Source organism: Eulemur rufifrons, chromosome 16, assembly GCF_041146395.1.
Source record: "Eulemur rufifrons isolate Redbay chromosome 16, OSU_ERuf_1, whole genome shotgun sequence".
NCBI classification, from domain to species: domain Eukaryota; kingdom Metazoa; phylum Chordata; class Mammalia; order Primates; family Lemuridae; genus Eulemur; species Eulemur rufifrons.
The window spans coordinates 64,653,092-64,673,158 of NC_090998.1; positions in this window are offsets into that span (position 1 = coordinate 64,653,092).

Consider the following 20,067-nt stretch of genomic DNA (forward strand, 5'->3'; position numbering starts at 1 on the left):
GAAGTGTAATTTCACTGAAATTCTGTAGCCTTATTTTTTTAAACGTTCATTTAGCAACATTGAGATATTCAGTTTATGTCCAATAAAACAAATCATATTTTTAAATAAGCACCACAATTATTATCAAAACAGTTACATGTGACTTGGCAACTAATAACATGGACATCTGTTACTGGAAAATAAATTAAACCAAAATAAATTGAACCGTAGTGAATTTTGCTATAATTTGTTAATTGATATTTTAAATTATAAATTTGTACTACCTAGTATCAGCTAGACCTTTATAATGATGTTTTATTTACAGCATGTCACATCACCCATAGATCTGTTTCAAAGATTCTCCAAATTTTTCAAACCCCAAAGGATGTACCCACCACTCTACCCATAACTGTCTTCCTCAAAAATTACTAATCTCCCATATTTACGTAAATGTTATTGCAGTCCAGTTCCCTCATTTTTAGAATTCTCTCCTCTGTATTTTAATTCCCTTTGGTCCTTCCCACCTTTGAGAAAGTATTCCTACATTCTCATATACAATTTAGCATATATGTCTTTGCTTTTGATTACATTGTCCCACCCTTGGATATGTGTATGTCAACTGTCATCTTCTTCAAAAGTGTAATTGGAATAGGCCAGGACACTGGCCCTGTTCAGGGGTATGAGAACCCTGGAACTGGCTCTGCTTGTTGCCATCCAAGTCCAGACGCTCATGGAAGGACACTTTCAAAGTGTCCCCTCTCTCTGGTTATCGAAGACCTTACCCTACTAGAGCATATGAGTATCTTAGAACACTAAAAAAAGAGATTATCCAATGGAGGTTTGTGAAGGGAATTTATGCTGCCGAAGATTGCCAAGCTTTATATTATACAAATATCTGTACGGGCTGCCCTCACCTTCCAGGCCTGCAGTAAGGAGGACTGTTTACGTAGCTGCTCAGCACAGGCAGTGTCTCCCTCATACTTGCACTGGTATAGACAGTACTTGCTCTTGACAGAAGTGAGGGACTCTTACTGATGTTTCCATTCCCAGTCAGGAGGGCCTCTCCAACCGACGCGGACCTTTCTTTTCTCTGCTTTTAGGGACCTTTGTGCTCTTTCAGGTGGAAAAATCTGTCAAGAATACTGTAAAATATTGTTCTTCATCTATCTCTTAAGACTATTATGAATAAACTTAATGCTATACTTCTTTAGGGCTTTGGGTTTTTGATCCTTAATCTTTCTCTCGGGGTTTTTTTTGTTTTTGTTTTTTTTTTTTCCCTTGACAGTCTCTTTCAAATCAAAACGTTTGGCTACTTATCAGTGAAATGGGATTCGCAAACTTATTTGAATGCAAAGTTGTTCACTATCTCTCTTTTATTTTTTATTCCAGCTATGGCAATCTTAATTCTCTCCAAGACAATGCTACTCAGAGTTGAAGGGGGGAAGTTCGTGCACAAGAAAAACCCATTAGTGTATTTTAAAATATTATATATCTAAAATTGCTCCTCTTTTTTTCATTGAATTCTTCATCTTTTCATGCTCTAAGCATCTCTTTTAAATGCCCCAACAATGGCAAGGGTAACAACCAAAACAAGTTCTTCAACTTCTTAACTAATAAAATTAACCTAGTTCTTTTTGTGCATTCCAAATACTTTTTCTCACCACAGATATTTTAAACCATTGCCAACATAATAACATGCATGAGTTGTTTCTGAATTTTTCTACAACAGTTTTTTGCAAGGAAACATCCACATTCATTCATACTGAAATGTTCCCTTTAAGGTGAAATATTTCTCCTTCTAGTCAAGGCTAATTCGTGGACTTATCCTCTGGCTCCCATGACCAATATTCTCTCCTCTCCATCTCCAGGGCATTCCTGCATCAATCATTTTTTTTCCTCTGCATCTTCAAACTCTCTAAGCCCTCCTTATTGGCTCTTCAGATTTTGCATATAAGTAGGTGAAAGTCTTTATAAAAGAACAACTTCACTCAATGCAAGTCGTTGTTGTAGCTATTTCCTTAATGCTCTCTCTTTTACGGAATTTTTTTTTTCATTATATTCATTTCTTCAGTAGGTATTTATTGACTATTGGGTGCCAAACACTAGTCTACGCACTTTGGATACAGAATGAACAAAATCCACATCTTCAAGAAACTGTTATTGTGGCAGGAAGAGATGACAATAAACAAGTAAAAAAATGAGGGCAGGGAAAGGACTTATGTTCTGCTTCAGGGTCCTTTTGGAGAGCTCAGAAAAGGCCTAAGAGGCCTTTGACACCATCGAGTCAGTTCTACACTTCCATGAATTATTCTTATACTCAATGCAACCTATAACTCTACAAGAAAGGCACTAATGATTCCTCCTACCTGGTATTGCCTCCCTTACGTGATTGTTCTGAGATATTTGAGCTCAGGCCTTGACACGCTTATTTCTCTTGAATTATATTACTCTTATTTTACAACTCTGTCCTCCCTGATATTTGCTTCTCAGGTCAGCTTTTCTGTCTGTCGTTGTGTTTCACCCCTAAATAATAGCCTTCTTCACCGTTTCGTTGTTTTTCCTGTTTTGCTTTTGTCAGTCTAAGGGTGTACATTCACTTTCAAGGTTTTCATGACCGTATCCTTAGTTGTTCAGTCCCAAATCTAAATCTAAGGTAATAATACTTTAGTAATATTACTCTAGTGGTGAATACTAAAGTGGCTAAAAATGTTAAGAGTATAAAGAAATCACAAACAAAACCCACATATTGCTAATTTTTTTATCTTCCTGTTGGAACAAAACAATTCATTAATTGTACTTAGTTAGCAAAACAATTTGCTAAGGCACTCAGCAACACAACTTTAATTTTGCATTTTTGTGTTTCTAGTTTGAAAAATCATGTAAACTCTGGATTTCAGCCTGACTTATGCTATGTAACATACTTTTTGAGCTGTTCTTGAGCACAGCATGAAAGTTTGACTTTTGCTCACTATGCCTGAGACAGACCTTTCTAAATTATTAAAGTACAAGTGATTGCTCCAAGGGACCATTTTCAAATGTCTCTTAAAATTGTGCCTTTTTCTGTTTTTTTACCTTCTCTTTCTTTTCACAGTATTAAATATCTTGTTAGAATCTAGTTTTCTTGTGAAATTGCCTTGAAGTGTCTCATTAGCATCTTTGATTCAGACATTGGATTATGAAAAAATGAACTTCTCTGTACTAAATAGGATAAATAAATTTTACCCTTGCTACTACTAAGTAATTGTCTTCCCCAAGGGATAAGTTGCCATTATTTTTGATTTCCATAACATTATCAGGGCCTAAATTATTTTAGCAATATCACAATTATTAAGATAATCCTTTCATTAGGTGAAAGTACCAAATTTAATGGAGGTAAAAAGATAGGAACTGATACAGTTTAATCGTAGTGGAATTTGTAGGTCTCAATTCTTGCATAAATAAGAATGTAAGATGAGAAGATTAGAGAATGTGTTAATGCTCGACTTGGAGAAGCCTACCATTTTGCCCAAAGTCACATATTTAAATTTCTTCATTTACTTCTCTGAAAAATGATAATAATTGGCAACTGTTTGATGACATAATTAATAAGCAATTTGAAGTAGTTAAGGTACTATAGAATATCTAATCTTTAGCTTAAAGGAAGTTAAGCAATTTGAGTCTAAAGTTACTTAAAACTTTATTTATAGATTTATAAGGAGTTCATTAATGTAAGGAATTTTACGACTAAAAGATGCCCGTTTTCTCAGTAGAATTACACATTACACTATATATCCTCCAAAACAGAAGGGATGATAAGAATTAACATGTTTGAGTTCATGTTTCTCAGTATTCTAAATTGCTAGCAATATTAGTTTTAAAATCTGTAGTTTTTCTAACTTTGTTCACAGAAGGAACAAACTGAACTGTAAATATAAATTATAAAGCTGTATTTTATTTTTGAGGAAGTGGGGCAGTAAAGTCAATCAAAACAATGAAATAAACACTGTCTTCACATACAAACCTTTTGGTACTGTTAGAAAACACAGCATTCATTTCTCAAATAACAAACAAAAGGACATTTGGCAAGACTTGAATGGCAGGACCTTTGAGACAGAGCTGGTAAATTGACTGAGTTTAAATGATTGAAAGTGCATGTTTTAAACCATAGTAACTTTTTAAAATAAAAAAGCCTTCAAAATTATTTTTAAAAAACTCTATTGAAACAAAGAAGAATTGTAAAAGTAAAATCAGGCTATTGTTTCATAGCCTAGAAATGAATTACTTAAAATTGATGGAGAAATCAGAATTTCAAATCTAAGTAATAGCAGGAGATGGTATATTCTGAGACCCCACAGACATAAATGAGGTATCTGTTAACAGGGGATGCTCAAAAATTAAACCACATTATTTGGTGTTTGGCTACCTCAGTATTTGTAGATCATAGATCCTTATATAACTATTTTGTGATGTCTTAAGAGAAAGTTTCTAGAAGATCCATCATTCGCTAAAACATGGGTTTTATTTCAGTTAAAGTACTATACATACGAAAGTTCTTCAGAAAGGACTATATTCGCTGGGGGAAAAATAGTTCCCTTGGGGCCAGCGATCACATAAATATATGCATTCATATGAATTTAGGTTACAAGATTCCAATACATAATTTTTGTCCAGTATACATTCATTTAGCAATTGACAAGTCAACTTACTCTGTTTAAGATGAATTACTGTATGTTAAGGAGATACACTGTTAAGTAGTCCTTAAGAAGTTTTTAATATTAATATAAGAGAGATTGTATAGCAGCAATATATTTATGAATATAACACAAAATTAAAGCCATTTCAATAATTTTTTTAGTATTGCCTGAAACTATGCCTATCACTTAGTAGATACTCAATATGTATTTGTTGGATGAACGGTTATGATAAATATTATAAGAGTGTAAAAGTGTTCCACATGTTCAAAAGGTAGGTGACAATGTATGATATATGTAGAATGATTCATGAGTCACATGTTCGGCTATTGCTTAGTTCTGTACTCAGTGGTGCTGGAGATAAAACCCTGTGATGCATAGTAGGCAGGATGTCAGACGTTACATTTCTTTACCTTATTCATCATTCAATATTTTATTGAACTTCTCTAACAGGACAGAACCAGAGCACAGAAATAAAGGATCTGACATTAATGAGGTCACCATGGGTTGAGGAAGACAAATAAGCAATTAAAATAGATTATGATAAATGCTACTATAGGTTCTGTGAGTTTGTGTGCATGTGCACACAGTGCAGCTGATTTTGTCTACTGACTTCAGAGCTGAGTTAGGATGAGTAGAAATTAGTCTGCTAAATTTATCTCTCAGTAAAATCGATACTGAATTTATTTCCAATTCTCCTCTTACTCTCTCAAACCCTATCCCTAACATACCTATTACATATTTTATGTTGAATGCATACAATTGTCTAGAACAATGACACTCCACATTTTGATTTTGGATTGGATGTACCATAAGTGATACTCCATTTCATGGTTTATAAACTCTTTGATTGGAATTATGATATTTTCACATTATTATATAGCCATTCTAAATAACAAAAATGGAATTTGTCTTGTTAATTTATACTATGTATCTTATTAAGTCATCTCATAAATGCATGTTTGCTTTGGGCTTTGCTTTGATACATGGCAGGAAAATGACTCAATTTTCATTTTGCTTGGCATTTCTTTCAGTTGTTTCCTTGTCACCAGTCAGGCCTACCTTAGAACTTTATGTAACTTTGTGACCTACCGTGAGCTACCTCAATAGCATGGGGCAGATACCCATACTGACCCCATAGACCTACACAGCTTTCTGTCACCTTCATTACCTCCGTGTTCAGTTATTGGATATGTTAAAATAGTTCTTCAAATTTCGGTAAAGGGGTAGGCATTTTCAGCTTTAAGACCAATCTGAGAGGTCTCTGCATAGAGATGCAAAACATGCCCCACAGAGTTTGATCCTGTGCCATTTACTCTCTGTGTCATTTAAGGCAATTGACATCTGTGGGCCTCACTTTCCTCATCTGAGAGTTGGGGATGATAAGAACACATACATACCTAATAAGGTTGTTTTAAAGCTGAAATGTATTAAGATGTGTAAAATGCTTAGAATGACATTTAATAATATTCATTACTTAATCCACATCTTCTTTCCTACCCTCTATGGAAATTATAGCACTGCTACTGAAAATAATAATGATGGCTAAAATTCAGAGATGCATTTGCCATGAATATAGTAAAGTTTAATTTTCAGAATCCTTTACTTGTAGAGGTCTCTTAAGAGTTATGTATTTTTGGTAAAATGTTCAAAGTACTGTAATAACTGCAATCAGCTGAGACTACTGCTTCCCTGTATGACTTTCCTTTCCATCCTACTTCTCCTAGTTTAATGCCTATGGATTGGCCACAGGCATTACTGGGATCCAGTTAAGGTAAAGTTCAGTTGGAGATAATGCAGTTGGGGTTTAGAAGGATGTAGTTGAACAGTTCAAGGAAACTTTGGTGTACAGTTAAATAATTGCAAGCTGTCGAAGTTATGAATAGCTTTCAGGAATACTTCTGCTAACTGTGCAAACCCACTGGGACATTCTGACAGGGCTAGAAATTGTACTGAAATGTGCATTTGTCTTATGGCTCTCGGCACCAAAATGTGTGTATAGTAGAACAGACACAAAGTTTGAAACATGTGAGGCCAGAAGCTAGTTTGTGGAACATCTTCTAATTATAGAACAAATAAAATTTATGGGGAAATTTTGTCTTATCAATATCTTGTTTAAACTATTGTTATAACAAAATATAATCAATTCTCTTACTATTCTTTATAGAAAACATTACAAAATAATTTCCATGTGAAAGGACAATTAAAGAGATGCAGCCAAAACGTAGAAAAATATTTGAGTGTAACAGGCAATTTAAGAAACATTATTTTTCTATATTTTATGTTTATGATATTTGTCAGCCTTTTAAACTTTGTAGTTTTGTGATTTTTTTCATTTTCTATACAAATGACAAAAATGTATGTTATTTTGAATTTGTAATTTTTGTTTTATTTTTCAATATAGCCCTCCAAATTATATAAACGTTTGGCCCCATCAAAACTGGATCCACCCAGACTAACATGTAATGAGTGCTTTTATGTGCTAGAGATTTTTAAGGACCCTACAAGTGAACCTCCCATTTACAAATGTGAATGGTAAACCAATTTTTCAAATGAGGAAACTCCATTCTCAGGTCTTCATTGCAACAGGTCAACATACAATTTTTAACCCCATTAATCCCTTTTCCTCCCTTCCCTGCCCCCCCAGCCCTCAGTCCATCTCTTTTACTCTTCCCTAGCCTAACTGTAGACTTTTAAATCTGGTTGAAATTCTGTTTTTCTCTCTTACATTTCGTCTTTCCTGCCATCTGCTACTTTGAGAAATTATTTAAAATTTAATCCCCTTAACTTAAATCTCTGATTCCTACTTTAAGCACCACCCAAGCAGTTATTTACATCTTAGTTTCTTGGTTTGCAACCTTCATAATACATTAAAATCACCTGGGCAGCTTTAAACACTTTCAACACCCAGGCTTACCTTAGAGCCATCAAATGAGAATGTCTGGCAGTACAACAAGGCATCAGAATTTTTCAACAGTGAAGCCTATGGGTAGGCAGGTTTGAGGACCAATGGCTTAGCAATAGCTAGGAAAGAGAATAAAGGTTGAAATGTGAGTTCTGTCCCTGTTACTTTACCAGATATGTGAGCTTAACAGAAGCCAAAATAAAACCATTTTTTTAATAAATAAGTAAAATTTGTAAATAAAAATTTATTAAACCCATATTATAAATAAGATTATAATAGATTATATTTGTAACATTATATTTATAATATGGGTTTAATAAATGCTCTGTAGTTTCTTGGGAAGATTAGAGATAACAAATATAAAACTTTGTATTAAATTTGACACTACTTTTATTATTCATTGTAAAATCTTATACCACATAGTGGTTGCTGCAATGCAGTTATCTTTAATTGGATACAGTTGTGTAATATTCTGTAATGGTGCAATTCTCTGAGCTCTCTGATGGCTGGGCCACTTCCTATCTTGTTCACTGCTATAATCACAATCCTTAACAAATTGCCTGATACAGAACTATGATTTAAAAATATTATTAGAATCTTGTACCCAGCTAAGCTAAGCTAAGCTTTCTATACGAAGGAGAAATTAAGACATTCTCAGATAAACAAAGGTTGAGGGAATTCACCAAGACAAGAACAGCCCTCCAAGAAGTACTCAAAAGAGAATTACACACAGATCAGCACAACAAAGATCCACGAATGTAAAACTACTCAAGAGCTAAAGATCAAATTCCAGTTACCACAATGGCTCAGGAGAGAAAACATCTCAATGAAGTTCTACCCAACAAGCTGAACAAAACCTGTCTCATTTATCAGTTTTCTCAATAAATGTGAATGGCTTGAATTCCCCACTCAAGAGACATAGACTGGCCCAATGGATAAAAAAACACAATCCAAGTATCTGCTGTCTTCAAGAAACTCACCTAACCTGCAAAGATGCATTTAGACTGAAAATAAAAGGATGGAAATCGATATTTCAAGCAAACGGTAACCAAAAGAAAGCTGGCGTGGCCATCTTAATTTCCAATAACTTAGCTTTTAAACCAACAAAAATAATAAAAGACAAAGATGGCTACTACATACTGGTTAAAGGCACAATTCAACAAGAAGCCATGACTATACTCAATATATATGCACCCAACCTAGGTGCACCTAGATTCATAAAGCAAACCCTACTAGATCTGAACCAAATGATAGATAACAATACTGTAATAGCTGGAGACTTTAACACCCCACTGACAGTACAGGACAGATCCTCTAAACAGAAAATAAACAAAGACATAATGGACCTAAATAGAATGCTAGAACAAATGGGCATGGCTAACATCTATAGGACATTCTACCCAAAGTCCACAGAATATACATTCTTCTCATCAGCTCACGGACATTCTCTAAGATTGACCATGTCCTAGAACATAAAGGATGTCTTAAAAAATTCAAAAAAAAATAGAAATTATACCATGCATCTTCTCAGATCACAGCAGAATAAAAGTAACAATGATCACAAACAGAAACCCTCACTCTTACTCAAAGTCATGGAAGCTAAATAACTTTCTCCTGAATAATTATTCTATAAAGGAAGAAATCAAGATGGAAATCAAAAGTTTCTTTGAATTAAATGACAATGGAGATACAACTTATCAAAATCTATAGGACGCAGCTAAAGCAGTCTTGAGAGGAAAATTCATATACATAAATGCCTATATCAAAAAGACAGAAAACATGCAAATAGGCAACCTAATGAATAGACTCAAAGAGCTGAAGAAAGAAGAACAGAACGACCCCAAACCCAGCAGAAGGCGAGAAATTACTAAGATCAAATCAGAATTAAATGAAAAGGACAACAAAGAAACTATAAGGGAAATTAATAAAACAAAAAGTTGGTTCTTTGAAAAGATAAACAAAATAGACACACCTCTGGCTAGACTAACCAAGAGCACAAAAGTAAAATCTCTAATAACCTCCATTAGGAACATGAAAGGAGAAATCACAACCGATGCTACAGAGATACAAGATATCATCTATGAATTCTACAAAAATCTTTATGCACACAAACTGGAGAATGTGGAGGAAATGGACAAATTTTTAGAAACACATAGTCTTCCCAGACTCAACCAGGAAGAAAGAGTTCAGGTACTCTTACCTGAACAGACCAATATCAAGAACTGAAATCGAAACAGCAATAAAAAACCTTCCCAAAAAGAAAAGCCCTGGTCCAGATGGGTTCACACCTGAATTTTACCATACATACAAAGAAGAACTGGTGCCCATCCTACATAAACTATTCTCCAATATTGAGAAGGATGGAATTCTCCCCAACACGTTCTACCAAGCCAATATAACATTGATACCAAAACCTGGAAAGGACACAACAAAAATAGAGAACTACAGACCAATTTCTCTCATGAATATAGATACAAAAATTTTCAATAAAATGCTAGCAAATCTAATCCAAGTACTTATCAAAAAAATAATCCACCACGACCAAGTGGGCTTCATCCCAGAGATGAAGGGGTGGTTCAACATCCATAAATCTATAAATATAATTCACCACATAAATAGAAGCAAAAACAAAAACCATATGATACTCTCATTAGATGCAGAAAAAGCATTTGACAAAATTCAACACCCTTTTATGATAAAAACGCTTAACAAAATAGGCATAGATGGAACCTACCTAAAAATGATACAAGCCATATATGACAAACCCACAGCCAACATCATTCTGAACGGGGAAAAATTGAAAGCACTCCCACTTAGAACTGGAACCAGACAGGGCTGCCCACTGTCTCCATTACTTTTCAACATAGGATTGGAAGTCCTTGCGAGAGCTATCAGGCAAGAGACTAAAATCAAGGGAGTCCAAATAGGGAAGGAAGAGATCAAACTCTCACTTTTTGCTGATGATATGATGTTATATCTGGAAAACCCCCAGGATTCAACCATGAGACTCCTGGAATTGATTAACGAATATAGCAAAGTCTCAGGCTACAAAATTAATATACACAAATCAGAGGCACTTATATATGCCAATAACAGTCAATCGGAAAACCAAAATAAAGACTCAATACCCTTCAAAATAGCAACAAAGAAAATAAAATATCTAGGTATATACCTAACTAAAGACGTAAAGGACCTCTATAAGGAAAACTATGAAACACTGAGAAAAGAAATAGCAGAACTTGCAAATAGATGGAAAAATATACCATGCTCGTGGATTGGAAGAATCAACATTGTTAAAATGTCTATACTACCCAAAGTGATCTACAGATTCAATGCAATCCCTATTAAATTACCAACATCATTCTTCATAGACGTAGAGAAAATAATTATACACTTTGTATGGAACCAGAGAAGACCCCGTATAGCAAAAGCAATTTTAAGCAACAAAAACAAAATGGGAGGTATTAATTTACCAGACCTCAAACTATACTACAAGGCTGTGGTTCTTATAACAGCCTGGTATTGGCACAAGTACAGGGACACAGACCAGTGGAACACAACAGAAAATCCAAATATAGAACCATCCTCATATAGTCACCTAATTTTTGACAAAGCAGGAAAGAATATACTCTGGGGACAAGAATCCCTATTCAATAAATGGTGCTGGGAGAATTGGTTAGCCACTTGTAGAAGACTGAAACAGGACCCACAGCTTTCACCTCTCACAAAAATCAAATCATGGTGGGTAACAGACTTAAACCTTAGGCGTGATACAATCAGAATTCTAGAAGAAAATGTAGGAAAAAGTCTTACAGACATTGGCCTAGGCAAAGAATTTATGAAGAAGACCCCCAAGGCAATCACAGCAGCAACAAAAATAAATGAATGGGACATGATTAAATTAAAAAGCTTCTGCACAGCCAAAGAAACAGTCACAAGAATAAACAGACCCCTACAGAATGGGAAAAAATTTTTGCATACTACACATCAGATAAAGGACTGATAACAAGAATCTATTTAGAACTCAGGAAAATCAGCAAAAAAAAAAAAAAAAAAAAATCAAGCAACCCTGTCAAAAAGTGGGCAATTGACATGAATAGAAACTTCTCGAAAGAAGATATAAGAATGGCTAACAAACATGAAAAAATGCTCAACATCCCTAATCATCAGAGAAATGCAAATCAAAACCACAATGAGATATCACTTAACCCCAATGAGAATGGCCTTTATCAAAAAAACCCAAAACAACACATGTTGGCGTGGATGTGGAGAGACAGGAACACTCATACCCTGCTGGTGGGACTGCAAACTAGTGCAACCCCTGTGGAAAGCATTATGGAGGTATCTTAAACAGATTCAAGTAGACCTGCCATTCGATCCAGCAATGCCATTATTGGGCATAAACCCAAAGGAAAAAAGGTCATTCTGTAACAAAGACACATGTACCCGAATGTTTATAGCAGCACAATTCACAATAGCAAAGATGTGGACACAACCCAAATGCCCATCAATACATGATTGGATTAGTAAACTGTGGTATATGTATACCATGGAATATTACTCAGCTATAAGGAATAATGAAGATACGACATCTCTATGGTTCTCCTGGAGAGAGTTGGAACGCATTATATTAAGTGAAGTATCCCAAGAATGGAAAAACAAGCATCACATGTACTCACCAGAAAATTGGTTTCCCTGAACATCACCTAAATACACATCTGGGAACGACACCAATTGGATATCAGACTGAGGTGGGGGGGGTGGGGGAGGGGATGGGTGTATGCCTACATGATGAGTGTGTTGCGCACCGTTTGGGGAATGGTAATGCTTGAAGGTGCTGACTCGGGAAGGGGGGGTGGGGAAGGGAGGGATATATACCTACCTGATGGGTGCAACGCGCACTACCTGGGGAACAGACACGTCTGGACCTCTGACTTGGCAACGGTACATGGGCAACGTATGTAACCTGCAATTCTGTATCCCCCATAACAATAAGATGAAATAAAAAAAAATATTATTGCATGAATGAGTAAATGCACGTGTCACACAGCTTACTCTCAATGGTCCAAAATAAAAGGATGATGTCACCTTATATTTCTTTAGTATTCTCTTAAAATCCCTTTCTCCCTTGGTAAATAGCAAAGTAAGAACAATAGGTTATTATGTTGCAAGTATTATTCGGAAAACCTCACAGAAATAGTACTTATAATCCCATGAATTAGGTATTATAAACATTTCCATTTTATAGATAAGATGAAGAATAGAAAGGTTAATTTGTCCAAGTCACACAGCTAGAAAGCTATTGAGTTGGGATTTGAATTTAGGTAAACAGACTTGAGAACCAATTCTTTTAGTAATTAACCTTCCTGCTACAATCATCACTTCACCTGCACAAAAGCATCCATTGCTATGAACTACTTAAATTCCTTCAACCAATCATTAATCTCAAGGTTATAAACAAGTGTTATCTTTTAGGCTTTTTGGGAGCTAGTCCTAACTCTGAGGGAAAAAGAAAATATGGGACAAAGAGATATAATCATCAGATTTACTTTGCTTGGAAAAACAATTTTTACTTTGCTAAAATGATACTATTAACTCTCACTGGCTTAGACAAAAACATACGGACTCACATTAATACAGCTTTCAGTTCTGTTATGTTAAAATACTCTGCTGGTAGTAATGATAAATTTAGACTCTTTTCCTCTTTAGTATTATGACGAAGTGTTTTAGAGAGTTAACAATCATATTTCAGAAAAACATTAAGTTTTACTTATTTAAAAAATGTTCATTACTTACAAAGTGTTAATTAAAAATAAGAGCTCATGTAGTTGGCCTTTCTCCTAAAACACAGTGATAGAAAAGTATATAGGCTATTGGATTATGCAATTTAACTTCATTTAAAATTCTTTGGAAGATAAAAATCAAAAAAGATAGAACTACTCTGTGCAACCACAAATCTCAATAAAACACAAGATGTATTTATAGCCTTTAATTCATGATGATAAAAGTCTTTTCCAAGTCTGAAGTTATTTTTCAGATGGACAAGTAAAAAGGTTGATTGCCTATTAAATTGTAGATATTCTTTTTCCATTTATATTTATAATAATTTTAACTGGTTGTAAGTATTCTATCTTATCTTTATTAATTGAATGGATACAGTTTTGCAAAACTGCAAAAACATTTTTAATGTATCTGAGCAGAACACAGTTGAGATTTCAGGGAATATTAAGGAAATGGTTGTCCATTCCTAATAATATAAATGTTTCTCCAAGATGAATGGTAGATGGCTTTAGTGATGAGCCACTGGCCTATGTAAGATTTGGAGACATAAAATGGTCATTCTCTTTGCCTTCAGGAGCAGATATTTCTCTGCTAATATTGAAATAAACATTTGCCTTGGAAACATCTGTCAGAATAACATGTCTGTAATCGAAATGCACATTGAGGCTATTAGAATGTGTCAATTTAAAAAAAAACCCATTGGTTTTCTGAAAAAATGTGCTATTTTCTCAAGAAAAAGACTTTGAGGTAAAATATGAAGTATAAATCTCAGTTAACAGTATTTACTGTGAAATGTCTTGTATAGTTATTGCACTACATGTTATATGCAGGCAGCTACTTTTTTGTGATATTTGAAATGCTGACTGTGTCTATTTGTGGATTCAGCTTGTGTGCCTTGCCAAACAATATGGCTACTTTTTGTTTGCATAGTTTTGATTTAGTCTAACAAAGAATTAAAACTGTATTTGTGAAGTATAGGAAAGGTGTTTAATATCATGGAATGTAAGATTTAAAACGAATACTCCTTTCCTGCAAATGTAAGTTGGAGCTGTAACACAGAGGCCCCAACTAGTAAAAAATTTAAAAAAGAAAGGATGTTTTCGTAGAAGTCATGGACAAAATTAAAGAACTTGGATCCCTTCAATCCGTTCAATGTATTGATCTCATTTACCCTAGCTGCCAAAATAATGTGATTAATATCTTAAAAGATTAATAGTATTATACTTAAAAGCTGCATCTCCTTTTGTACTATGAATCTCATAGTATCATAAGATACAGTTTTAAACTTTGGGTTTTTCACAAATACCCACTTTTTCAAAATACCAACCCATTATCAAGTTTTAGTGGTCACTTCTGTGCTGCTGCCCAAGTTCATATTACAGTTCCACCCACCTCAACTACACAAAATACAACAAAGATTGCTGTGTTCACCTTTGACTCCTGGGCATAACAAGTGGGCAGTATTTCTCAGCTTCCCTAGAGTTTTGCACCATGGAATGTGGGCAAGAGTAATTATATGTCACTTCAAGGTCCAGCTTCCAAAAATCTTCCATACACGTTACTTGACTCTCTTAATCTTTATTCACCAGGTAAATGAAGCTATTGGACAACGTCAGAGCTGCAAGGTATAAAGAGCCTACCCCATGAATAATCACATGAAGTGCTTGCCAACAGGAATATCTGCTTTGGACCAAGGAATACATTTTTATCATATGAAGCTATTACAATTTTCAGATTTGTTATTACAACAGCTTGTATTATTTACCCTATTTCAGGCACGCCAGTCAGTTAATTACAAATTATCATCTCAACTCTCAATCTTCACTGGCATAATGTAATGTCACTATGAATTATAAAGTTTCTAAATGGAATCATCATATTCCCTACTCATCAGTTCTCTTTTGCAACATTTCTATTTTCCTGTGACTGGCACCATCATTCGAGACGTTAGTTATCAAACAGAAAATATGATGCAACTTCTCTAATCTGGGATTTTGGTGAGATTGATTATAGAATAATTAATTCTTCTATAGACATTGGATATATTCAATTGTTATATTTTCACGTACATTATATAGAATTAAATTCCTAGTAAAATGAAACATACTTCTACAACTCTCTCTTTGTGTATATGTATCACTTTAGAACTTGGAATGGCAGCTAGCTAAAGATATAGCAAGCTACTCTGTACTGAAGCATAACACAATTTGAAGTCTTTGAGAGTATTAGTTCATCCTCATCAGAATTCATTAGCATTAGTGTCATGAAAACTACCTGGACACTCATTTCCGGAGTTCATGGCAGTAATTATTCCTATGGATACCAATGAGTACTAAGATGATATGTAGCAAAAGCCTCTAATCACATATGAGTCATGCCATCTCTGCAAATGTGGATGATGTACATAATTCTGTCTTATAATCAAAGTAATAGCACTAAGAAAGCTTCTTACAAAGACTGGTAAGTTTCTACCACTGTGGCAGGGCTGGCAGCTGGGCTACAGTTGTTAGAATGCCAAATCCCAGACGTGGCATGATTAAATCCAGTGTCTAATCATTTTGTTACACTAAATTCACAAAGCGGTCTGATTACAGCATGCTTGTCTTCATGGTGGTACATGTGTTATACATTTGCAATGAAATTACTAGTGTGAATTTGTAACCAAAATGTATTGTTTACAAAAGAGTATTTTTCCCTACAAGTTTTTTAAACTGATTTATATATTACACTAGTGTTGTTGGTAAAAGGCATGAAATTAATTGGACTTCTCATTATTTTACTGTATTTTGCTTTCTTATTTAACTAAGTTTTTGGGGCCTTTATGTTTACTATAACATTTTTATCTATAAGATGCAAAAGTCAGATGTTTAAAATTAGAATGTTCAAATAATATATAGGACTAATATTAATTTCTCAAATATAAATGAGTTTTTAATATGTACATATTAACAAGTCTGCAAAAATATATTCTGTGGCTTTAGGCTATAATAGAAGAAATATTTAGAGTTATAAGTTACTTTAATGTCTTGGCCAAGAAGATATATAGAAACATTTTAAGAAAATATATTAAATCAGATCATTTTATTTGTTTCTGCATACCATGTTAATGGCCAATGAACACATTTATTAAACTCTGTTGACAATATGTAATACATTAAATAAATCATTAAAGTTTGGCTGTGGCTCTACTGTTATTATAGTGTGTTTTTTGTCATCAATAATAGTATATTTGCTATAAATAATCTTTTTAGACCATTTCTACCTAAGAAAAACACACCTAAAAGTAGACTTCTACTTTTCCCTTCAGGCAGTTTTCCTTCCCTATTTTGTCTTTGTAGTAAAATGTCACTTTATATGTGGAATCTGAAATAGTCAAGCTCACTGAAGCAGAGATTAGCATGGCAGTTGCAGGGGGTGGTGTAGGGGGAAATAGGCAGGTATTGGTAAAGAGGTACAAAGCTTCAGTTATGCAAGATGAGTAAGTTCTGGAGATCTAGTTAATTAGCAATAGTGTATTATGTACTTGAAATTTGCTAAGTAGGTAGATCTTAAGTGTTCTTATCAAAAAGTGATGATTTCACAATGTATACATATATCAAATCATCAAGTTATATACATATATATCATTTTTAATTAACAATTATACCTCATTAAAGCTAGGTGGGAGTCACCAACCAGATTAATAGGTAAAACATCAGTATCCATTTTCGTAGCTTATTAAGAGGTGATATTGGGAAGAAAATTTGGGGTTCTACTAATCTGGTAATTTATCAACTAGCCAGACACCTTCGTGAATATAGTCTGTTTTAAACTGTGAACAAATACAATTGGGTGCTTACCACAAATCCTGCCATTTAGTTTCTAGGTGGACATTCTATTTCACACCAAAAAAGTTCAGTATCTCCCGCCTTACCTGCAAGCACTTTCTCTCCTCTCTTATGAACTGTGTTGTTTTAAAACTATTCCATTTCCTAAAATTATGAGTTTCTCCTTATTTTTCTCAGTACTCTTGTTTTCCCTGTCAGTCTCAGCATGATATATCCAGCTCTCTACTCAACATCTCTACTAGGATGGAGAAATTTAGCACGCCAAAATTGAGCTCCATATCCTCCTCCAAGGCTGCAGCTCTCACATTGACCTCCAGCTCAATAACAGGTACCATCTGATACTCAGTTTTTCTGTCTTCCAATCTAAAAGTCATCCTTGTGCCTTTGTCCTGTCATACTTCAGATACATGGCATCCATAAATTCTGTTAGCTGCCCCTTTAAAGTATATCCATAATCTGACCATTTCTTTCAGTTCCTCTGCTGCCACTCTCATCCAATTTACCATCTTTTATGATTTTGACTTTTCCCCTAGACTCCTACATGGTGTTACCTTTTCCCACTCTTGCCCCACTTATACTAAATATCTTCTTCATGTTGCAGCTGCAGCAAATCACATCACTGTGATTTCACTGAGTCTCCCTCACTGGAAAAATGTTCAATAAGTTCACATAATATTTAGAATAAAATGTGACATCCTGGGGACATCTTCAAGGTTCTACATAATTTGTCCTTTGCCTATACTCATACCTGCCACACTTCTTTCCTTTTGCTGATTCTGCTGCAGCCATGCCGGCCTGCTTGCTATTTGTTGCAATGTTCAAGCTTGGTCCACCCCAAGGCATTGGCATTTGTATTTTTTTGTTTTCTCAGTCAGAATATATTGTGTCCAAATTGAAGTCTCCCTCCCAAATTTCATTTTTCTGTTTAAGTGTTTCCCCCTTATAATGGTCTTTCCTAATCACCCTATCACCTAGCACCAATCATCACCTAATTCCTTACAAAGCTTTTCTTAATAACTCTTACCACTATTTAAAATCAGGTAATATTTACTTTTTATTTTCTGTCATTCCTACTAGAATTTAACTCTGTGAGGTAGTTTCTGTCCTGTTGACAGCAATATTTCCCTTGTCTAGAAAAGTTTCAATAAGTATTTTCTGAATAAATGACTACATTAAACCCGATGTTAATGATCATTTTACTTTGATGAAAGTCCAATTTCTTTTTATACCGCTGGAGACTTTTGTATAAACATCAGCAGAGGAACTATAATGCACAGCTCTAGCTTTTTCACTATTTCAATTAATCATGTTAACCTGCTTCTAGCTCACTCCTCTGACTTAGCTACTAACTCGGGCTCTTACATGGGAGGGTTACTTGGCTGAGCATCTAGAGTAGTAATTTTTGAATTTTAGCATGTGCCAGAATCAGCTGGAGAGCTAATCACAACAAAAATGGCAGAGTCCCTACCCCAGAGTTTGCAATTTAGTAGGTCTCCGGTAGAGCTAGAAAATTTGCCTTTCTACCTAGTCCTCAAGTTTTGCTGATTCTGCTAGTCTTGGGACCATAACTTGAGAAGCACATATCTGTAGCTTGTCTGGATTATGGCCATCTCCTATTATGACTTCTTTCCAGAAGGACTGGAGAAGTTTTCTATAGAACACGATGAGGAACATTCCCAGCTGGAGAGGTGAGCTATGGTTAGAGGAAGTGTCCTGAAAAGATTTCATGGTGCTATTTCAAAACTAAAATTTGACAAAATGAGAAAGGAGAGGCAATAATGAAACAGGAGGAGATAAAGATGGAGAGAAGGGCAGGAAGGAGGAGGGGGAGGATGAGGAGGGGATTTAGAACAATTGAGATACTGACATGTAGAGATCCCAAAAGTACAGGGTATGCCTGAAGGAACCACCTGAAGCTGACTTGGAGAAGCTGGTGTTTGCAGTGAATTTTTCCGTGGTATTTATGGATACTGATTTAGAAAGGATGACTTGAGGGTGTGAGACAGGCAATAAACAAACTAAAACAAAGCAGAGATCTTTTATCTCCATCCTGTTTAGAAACTTTCATGTGATAGGCAGACCCATACAACTAAAATCTGCGTTAGTTTCTTTTGATTGTTATAACAAAGTACCATGAACTTTAAACTTTGTGGCTTAAACAAGAGAAATATATTGTATCACAGATATACAGGCTAGAAGTCAAACACAAGCGTTGACAAGGTCATGCTTTCTCTGAATGCTCTAGAAGAGGAACTTTCTTTGTCCTTTCTTAGCTTCTAGTGGTTGCCTGCAGTCCTTCATGTCATTGCCTTGCAACTTTATCCCTGCAATCTCATGTTTCTGTGGCTTCTATTGGTGTTATTATGAAACTTAAGCTTGAAAGAAATTTTAAGTGGAAAAGGAACTAACTGAACTCTATTTCCTCTTGGCCAAGACCCCCCAAAAGACTTGCTCTTTGCAAATGATCGTTTATGATCTATTTGTTAATATCCTCAAATTGTCTCCTCTGTCTGTTCTACATTCTTTATCCCTCCAGTAATCTAAAGTTAAGAGTTTCCAATTCTCTACCACAAATATTCAATCAGGCATAAAGTCTCAACTATCAAATCTAATGAACAGACTTTGATGGCAATGTGGCAGCTCCTCCCATCTCAAGAATTAATAGCAGTAACCAAAAGGTTACATATATTTAATGCTTGCTAGGTGGTTGCTACACTGCTAAGAGTTTTATAAGTTAATACAGTGATTTATCTTTTTGAAATAAGGCCATCCTACCCCACATTTATTATTCTAATCCCAGAGAGTGGCTTTAATAGCTATTAATAAATTTAAAGATGAGAGAATGAATTCATTAGTCAGGAAATGGAATGGGAAGAATATAATTCTGAGTCTAATCAGTGTTTTG